The sequence below is a fragment of the Pecten maximus genome, unplaced genomic scaffold, assembly GCF_902652985.1.
Source record: "Pecten maximus unplaced genomic scaffold, xPecMax1.1, whole genome shotgun sequence".
Lineage (NCBI taxonomy): Eukaryota > Metazoa > Mollusca > Bivalvia > Pectinida > Pectinidae > Pecten > Pecten maximus.
The window spans coordinates 26343-35854 of NW_022982630.1; the positions used below are offsets into that span (position 1 = coordinate 26343).

The 9512-nt window shown below is 34.5% G+C and overlaps 1 long non-coding RNA gene across 1 annotated transcript; it reads right to left on the reverse strand.

The window, feature by feature from the left end:
* Positions 1 to 7384: 7384 nt before the first annotated feature.
* LOC117320669 lies at positions 7385 to 9215 on the reverse strand. The gene is made up of 4 exons (XR_004531138.1): positions 9085 to 9215; positions 8765 to 8856; positions 8223 to 8302; positions 7385 to 7646 (listed from the first exon to the last, which is right to left on the reverse strand). It is a non-coding gene; the product is annotated as an uncharacterized LOC117320669 (long non-coding RNA).
* Between the last annotated feature and the right edge of the window lie 297 nt (positions 9216 to 9512).

The window sequence follows — 9512 nt, forward strand, 5'->3', positions numbered from 1 at the left end:
TATACGCACTATAATCCCATAGATCGTCGCCCGATTCTCAGCGATCCTCGTTGTTTCTCAAACTTTTCTTTATAGAGACCAACCAACCAATTGTTTTCCCATAGACTTTAGTGTTAACGTTTTGGAGTATTTCATTCAAATTCTTGAATTCAATATGACAATATGGTTTATAACAAAAGTTTAGGGTCTGATATAACACCTAATCAAAAAAAAAAGTTGGGTCCTTCAGCTCAAATTTTCTCCAGGGTAGCCATTTTGAAAATAGGTGAATTTCGCAGTAAAAATTCTCAAAAATCTTAAATGTTTACCTGTTTACTATTATTACGTGAACTTTTGGGAAAAAAAACAATCGGACTTAAGAAATTTATATCAACATTTCTTATTGATAGTTACCTATCAGGCTACATATCTATTTTCTCACTTCATAACATACTGGCCAATCAGTGGCTGCCAGACATTTTATCCTTGGCTCAACTTTCTATACACAGGGGCTGTTTTCAAAAATATATTTTTTCAATTGGTTGGTTGTTCCCTATAGTGAATACACAGGGGCTGTTTCAAAAATATATTTTTTCAATTGGTTGGTTGTTCCCTATAGTGAATACACAGGGGCTGTTTCAAAAATATTTTTTTTCAATTGGTTGGTTGTTCCTTAGTACATGTATTAAAGATATATTACAGCTTGTATTTACATCCCTGACTGTATTGGTCAACATTGGTACATGTATTAAAGATAATAAACAGCTTTAATTTACATCCCTGACTGTACCGGTCAACACCAGTACCTGTATTTATGATAATAATAATAATGATGTAATGTTGAGAGGAACAGTTCTGATATTGCCATTCGTCTGTAAATAACACTTAATGTGTAACAAAAGCCTGTATAGACGTCACAGTACATGTTGTATCGAATGCACCCCGGTACAGTTGGGTCCTTCCGGTACAGACAGAGACCTGTACAGGCGGGGATGTAGGCTGACAGACCCTACTCCACATGTCGGTAAGCACAACCGGAAGTTACTTTACAAATATTGGGTACTACTAATTACTCCAGCGAGACTATCTACTCCGACAACACGATAAAAGAACCAAAACACACATACACACTCTCACCGATCAATCTAACGTAGCTAAACAAACAGTAATGCCATTAATGATAATAATAATAATAAAAGACTAACGTAATAATGCCATTTAAATATATATTTATTTATATACTGTGTGTATTTATATATTATTATGTATTAAGTAATACGTGGATTCACAAGTGATTATAATTGGTGTGAAAATTAGAGCGGTGTCGAAAGTAAAGGAGATTGAAAGTTGTGATATATTTGGTGAATATACTCAACACGTATGTTTATTGTATGATGTATGTACATGTATGTGTGCATGTATTGTGTATGTATGTGTGATATGAGTCAATCAAGTGCGATTACAGGTTGTGAGTCAGTAATGGTAAGTGTGGATTTCCACGCTAGACCATAACACGACTGGCTCACAGCTGGTGATCATGATTGACCTATCCAACTATCATGAAGTGTATGTATATAAGTATGTATGTATGTATGTACATGTGTGGTATGTATGTAATTATGTATGTGTGATATGGGTCAATCAAGTGTGATTACAGGTTGTGGGTCAGTAATGGTAAGTGTGGATTTCCACGCTAGACCATAACAAGACTGACTCACAGCTGGTGATCATGATTGAAGTTTCCAAATATCATACGGTGTGTGTGTGTGTGTGTGTGTGTGTGTGTGTGTGTGTGTATGTATGTATGTATGTATGTATGTATGTATGTATGTATGTGCGAAATCAATGTGCGAGATGCAATCAAGTGAGTGACGTAATAATTAAATATGTATATATGGTGAGTGAAATTATTTAGGAAGTAATGAATCCAGTATATGAATGTGTGTAATACAATGAAAGAAAATAAAGGAATGAAATGTGTAAATGAATGTAAGGTGATGAATGAGAGCCCTCTTGTATGAGGATATACTTGTCAGGATACTGAATCCAGGGCCTCAACCCTGGCAGCAGTCCAAATTTTTAAATGTTCTGGGGCACAAAAATTTCTTGTACCTTAAAAAAAAAAAAAAAAAAAAAAAAAATCTCCAAACCTGCTACCCTCGGGGTATGAACGAACGTTAAAGACGTCTTCTGGATATACTCTCCATCTGACCATTATATCTGACTATTCATGTAGTTAATTATTCAATTTGTTAAATTTTTCATAATTGCTGTACTTTTTGGGGCATCTATTCATTGTTGCTCTTTGAGACTCACATTTAGTCGCCTCCCGCCATCATGCAACAGCATCTTGGTCCGAGTTGGTCCGAATCGTCTGTTTCCCGTAGCGTCCTGTAGGGACACTTCGGCATTCGTATTTCTTATATTTTCAGTCTTGATAAATATTTGTAGCAGTTTTTCACACCACTCTCTATAATTCTTATGATCTAACACATATTTTTCTAAAGTTTTTCAGACTTTGTACACGATATTTAATCAATCACTGTAGAGACGATAATGCAACATTTTTCATATAAATGCAATGTCCTCCACTAGCAGTGTTTAGGGACGAATCGTCTTTGAACTCTTCGGAATACTTTCACGTGCGGGGGAATTCAAAATATCTCTGCCGTTGGTCGCATAGCGTTCTAGTGTTTGAACATGATGCAGTCACGCTAGTATCCGCCTTCGGCCCACGTTTGCCGAAGGGTTCATTGTGGTTTCTCCAGTTACTAAAACATTATTCTTATTGTATTTTATTGTATTTCCAGTACTTCTTATATATATTATGTGATTGTATTTGTAATTTTTTGTGTTTTGATAAAGGGGCGGATTGCCTCGAAAATTTAACAAACCTTATTGTTTACACTGTTTGAATTACTTCTTTGCCCCATATAATCATTACAAGTAATTCGTATCCTCCATACATTGATGTGAGGATCCAGTGTTATCTGGATTATACTGTTCATATTACTTCTTCGACCCTTACATAAACATATATATATACACGTATACAAGTGATAATTAGATTAGCTGTGCTCTTCCAAGGCTTTGCCTTCATTCATATTACAACACTGCTGATATGTGAGCATGTCTATGAAGGCAGTAATGCTGATATGTGGGCTTGGCTGGGGAGATAGTTATGTTGATATATGCAAGTGGCTGGGGAGACAGTAATGCTGCTATGTGGGCGTGTCTGGGGAAACAGTAATGCTAATATGTGAGCATGTCTATGAAAGCCGTAATGCTGATGTGTGGGCGTGTCAATACAGAACGATTGAACATAGGATACATTCAGATATAGTGACGGGTTTATGTCCATGAAAAATAAATTACGATCTGAATTGATAGTTTTTTCTAGCGTTAGTTCTAGGAGGAAGTTATTAACATTTATAATCTGTGCTATTTGAAAGTGATTAACCTTCATCACCCTTTACATCGTTTTCTTTTTTACCACACGTTGTTAAACAATAAACATGGTTATCAATCAGTTTACCAGTATCTGCAGCTTATTAAATCATTGATGCTTTGTTATTGTTGTAATGAGCACGTTCAAGTCATTACATATTATACACCGACAGACATATGATTTTATCTATGGTATGTTCTGTTTCACGCCGGTGAATTCTAAAAACAGATGCACTATTCATTTCTTTCTTTGAAAATCGCGATTGAAATGCTTTTTAGACAACCTGCTATCCATTTAAATTTTTGCTGTAAACTGTCCAGACAAATTTTAAGAAGTAGGGATTCTGTCATATGTCAGTATCCGTTATTGTTTTTGTATGAGTATACGTGTTTCCAATATCCCTATTTCATTTCGATATTTTATTACATGAGTGGCGATACATTAACCGTATGAGATTGTCTCGAGGTTGTAAAAATATCACGGCAAATCATACTCGTCAATGTATTGTGTGAGGATATGGTACAAGTAAACATGCTGTCTTATCGACATGGCCCCATTTTCCATTGTGCGTTATCAGGGTTTTAAATTTAGATAATAGTATTACGAACAATTCTCGGAAGCGGGACTAAATTTAGAATAAAAAATAAAACAGTCTTCACACCAGGTGGGTACATATACTTAGTATCAATTTAAGCCAGGGTTGCCAAACCTGTTTCGATTTTGGCTATATTGATTCGTTGATTATCATGATCAAGCAATAAATATCATACATGATTCATCTTGATAAATAATGCATTTGAAGTGTGTTACTCTCCATATATACCTGTATATGTATCTCAGAATTTTATAACATGATAAATTATCCAGAGGTCCTCCTCTCTGTATCCAAACACATTGGACGAGCAATGGTTTGAAAGTACGGGTGTTGCATTGTTAACCCCCGGTAATGTGACCTGGATCGTAATCATACGAAAAAAAACAGATTACGCGCAAGCTATATACACGTCGATTTTGACTGACATTCCAGGACTTTGTTATTTGGGTCAGGAAAACACCAAACATTGACTCCTTCTTACACAGCAGCGTGGGCGTTATAATGAGGCATTTGTACAGATGCATAGTTTAAAATTAATCTTTTTTTTATTTTTCCAAACGAAACACTTCGACTGAATGTAACTATGCCAACTAGTAACTATCTCTAATGTTACAAAGATTCTATACTCCTGTATCTTAATGTAATCATTGTGCAGGATGGATAGGGAAATAGTAAGCAACTACCATAGTCTTGGAGCTCCGTTTATGTTTCTACGAGTATCATTTTGTTTTAGTTTTCAAAAATACTTCTTCTCTTTATCGTAAAACAAAATCGAACAAATCAATATCATTTAATTCAGTAATTTGTAATGAACCGAATAAGTCTGAACCAAGGAATATAAGTAGGTTATATCTTATTCAACAATCTCGATAACAAGCATACCGGGTATGGTTAAAGCTGTACAAATCCCCTCATGCCTCGCTAAAAAATGCAACAGTGACCTTGACCCTAACCCCAAAACCATGCAACTCCAACTTGTCTGAGAGGTAATATTGTCCTTTATCTTTGTGTGAAGTTTTATAAAAATACGTCAAGGAATGAAGCCGCTACATTGCTGACAAATGTTGACGTTAAATTTGATTTTTGTAAGTGATGTTTGACATTTTGGGGAACGACAGTAAAAGAGGTTTAGTTATGATAATGAAAATTCACTGTTTTTGTTTTCATTAATTCAATTGAATTTACATCTGAAGATAATACGCATGTTTATATAACAGCAGAGCTGTCTTAATCAATACACATGCCAACATATCAGTAGAGCTGTCATTATACACATGCCCACATATCAGCAGAGTTATCATTACACATGCCCACATAGCAGCAGAGCTGTCATTATACACATGCGCATATATCAGCAGAGCTGTCTTAATACACATGCCCACATATCAGAAGAGATGTCATATTACACATGCTCATATATCTGCAGAGCTGTCATATTACACATGCTCATATATCAGTAGAGCTGTCAGTATACACATGCCCACATATCAGCATAGTTATCATATTACACACGCCCACTTATCAGCAGAGCTGTCATATTACACATGCTCATATATCAACAGAGCTGTCTTAATACACATGCCCACATATCAGCAGAACTGGCATAATACACATGTCCACATATTAGCAGAAATGTCATATTACACATGCTCATATATCTGCAGAGCTGTCATATTACACCTGCCCACATATCAGCAGAGCTGTCATATTACACATGCACACATATCAGCAGGGCTGTCTTAATACAGATGCCCACATATCAGCAGAATTTTTATATTACACATGTTCATATATCAGCAGGGTTATCTTAATACACATGCTCATGTATCAGCAGGGCTCTCTTAATACATATGCCCACATACCAGCAGGGCTGTCTTAATACATATGCCCACATATCAGCAGGACTGTCTTAATATACAAGTGCATATATCAGCAGGGTTATCTAAATACACATGTTCATATATCAGCAGGGTTATCTTAATACTCCTGCTTATATATCAGCAGGGCTGTCTTAATACATATGCCCAGATATCAGCAGAGCTGTCTTAATACATATGCCCACATATCAGCAGGGCTGTCTTTATACAGATGCCCACATATTTGCAGAGTTATCATATTACACATGCACATATATCAGCAGGGCTGTTTTAATACACATGCCCACATATCAGCAGAGCTGTAATATTACACATGCAGGCATATCAGCATGGCTGTCTAAATACAGATGCCCACATATCAGTAGAGCTATCATTATACACATGCCCACATATCAGCAGGGCCGTATCCTAGACCCGTCCACATATCAACAGAGCCATATCCTAGACCCGTCCACATATCAACAGCACTGCTGCATTTTTCAAATCATAAAAATAGTATGTTAACATTGTTTGGGGTTGTAACATTCCTGAGTATACATGGTGGTAAGCTTTTCTAATCCCAGTGTTTGTTTGTCACGTTTAATGTCTAATGAACATGACACAGGTTTGGTTTCTGCACGTGTAGTTTACTGTATGTTGTATTTCAATTTCCGACAAAAATATATATATCTTGATATCATGATGTTGAAGCACCGCCCCTGCTATATGTCATCATTTGTTTAGACTTAAGTCCTACTTTGATTCTCGATTTCTACACTTTTCTCTGAACTACTGACGAGTCCAAGAAGGACGACCAAGCTATATGATGCAGTTCTATCAAAACTATTTGACACTCACTGCACACATCTACATTTTTCTACATGTATCTAATCTAAATGTGCAATGCTTCTTTTTCGGACATACTTATAGTCACATATACATGTATATAGTTCTGTATCAAATCTGCTCAGCCTCATAGTGTCCTAGCTTCTCCCGTCGTCCTGTTAGCAAATTGCAAAAAATAAGTGTTTCTGGCAGATGTTTGATCAAATTCAAATACAAATCGTTAAATCGTTACCAATGTTGAGTGGATGAAACCTAGAAGTCTTTGATAGAAGTATGGAACTTGTTGACTCTAAAACGCAGCCATGACGAATTTCTGAACGTAGGATATTTAGCGATCTTCCGCCACGTTGAATACACAGATAACTATTGAAAGGTTAGGAATCGGTTACTCTAGGTTGGTATCGGGTGTTTGGTGAAAGTATAAGTATATTCCCATAACCACATACGAATTGCTGAGCTAAAAAGGAAGAATATACAGATACTGTATCTGACTAATGATCAGTAGAGGTGGTGTATATTTGTATTTTTCATAACTGCATAATTAAGGAGATCATCGAGTGTATGTAAGATTTTAACACATGGCTTCCAAGATAAAAAAATATATTAGATATCCTGAAACAGTCGGTATCGTGGTTAGGAGTTTAACAATAAAACACTACACACCAGATATCTTTTATTTATTTTATCAGTTCGGGATTCAATTTCAGTATTTAAAAAAATGCGTCTATTCAAAAATACATGTGTGTCAGACTTTACCAGTCTATCATTCATCACAGTACATGTATCGATAGTACGCCCTGCATAAAGTGATTTACATATTATTCAGCTTTTACGAAAAACAGGATTGAGCGTGTATTGCGCCCATATGTAGCATGGATGATAATCAACCACTCCTTCCTGTCGTTTTGCTGTGTTGATATACCTGCAACAAAATCATGAGAAATTAAAAATGTTTTAAAATATTATATCTCAATAGCTAGTGTTATTTGTGGGTCTGTTAGTGCTACCTTTGTATTATGAAGAAATTATTATGGGACAAAGTGACCATAGACAGAAACAATACTTTGCATGTTTCGTTTTACCATAATTTAAATTAAAGAACATAATCAAATCCATGGCAAGCAAATATCACGTATATTCGGCCAGAAAGGTTGAGCTTGAGTTTTATTTAATTATGTACATGCAAGATGTTTAATGTCATTACATATTGTATTATGAAAAATATAGCAGTTATATATATATACATATCTTTTGTGCATGATATAATGAAGTACAGCGGGCAATGTTGTTTTCTATTGTCATTATATAGATATGTGATAAACATAATGAAAATCTAAATTATATCACATATAATACCGATCATTTTCATGCAATATATCAATATAATAGCATACTGATCACATCATAGAAATGATATATATATGAAATCGGTTCAATACAAACATATCATGTCCCGAACATTGCTTGTAAACTTGTAGATGAAAATAAAATTACATACCGTGACATTTATTTCTTCTTACTGAAGGTATATCTGTTCTCCATTAATTACATTCGCCTTCGTGAACAAATTTCATTTTGCTATAGAAAAGAAAAACCGTATAGGTATTAAAATGGCAACTTTAAAATTGTTTTAAAGTAAAAACATTCAAAGTATACAAATTATAAAGAATAAATATGGCATTTAACAAATCAATATTTGCTGTTTTACGTTTTGTTTATTGTATTGTATTACAGAGTTAGTTTGTTTACTCTCAATTTGAATTACTATATCATATATAACTATTACTATAACGTTAGCTACTGAAGTAATATGCACTTTTAGGTAAACCAACAACCTTCATAATATTTTCATTGTTTCACCATTCTAATTTATTTTGAGTACAAAATGAGTCTGATTCAAATGTAGGATTTATAAAAAAAATTCCTAGATACAAGCATAAGATTTAAAAGAATAATCCTTGTAATCTTTCACATTACGGAATTGATGCAAAGTATTTAACATTTTCAAATAAGTGGTAGATTCATTTCAAATATACATACGCGCATTTCATCTCTTCGATATTGTCAAAGGTGACACCATACTCGGCACACACTTCATCTTCGGGAAGTAGTGGCAAACCATCTATACATTCCTGTGTGATTAAAATGTTAAGATAAAATCATATGTTTAATAAAAGAAGTTAACGATATGTATCAATGATGATAATGATCGATCAATATACGAATTGTTTTGATTATTATTATTATTAATGTAAGATAATAAATAATAAAATGTAAATGTACATATATATCATTAAATTGACAGGTGTAAACCAATCGGTAACCAATTCGTCACGCAATAAAAGTTTAAGTGATATTACCTCAAAATCTTCACAGGTAGTATGGCTTTTTATTTCATCCTCTCTGAAATTAAAACAAGGCTCAAATATAGCTCAAACATAGTAATATATCCGAATTTTGCATCGTACATTTCATCAATAATCCAAAACACTTCTCCTGCAAGTTCCAGATGAAAAGTGCGCTTTATCGCTAATCGCATGCACACATTATTCATGCACGGAGCGACGAAAGTGGAAATTTCTTTTAATGCCTATCATAGAATGCATTTTTATCACATGATTAGTCTGTAATCCAATGAATTCATCCTTGCAATGTTTTGCATATGTCACCAGTGTATATAACATTGAGCCTTTTTATTAGCTGTACAAGTCAGGAATCAATTGTGATATTGACGATTACGTCAATGTATGCGAACATATGGAAATGTCCGCATTCATTTCGAATTCTG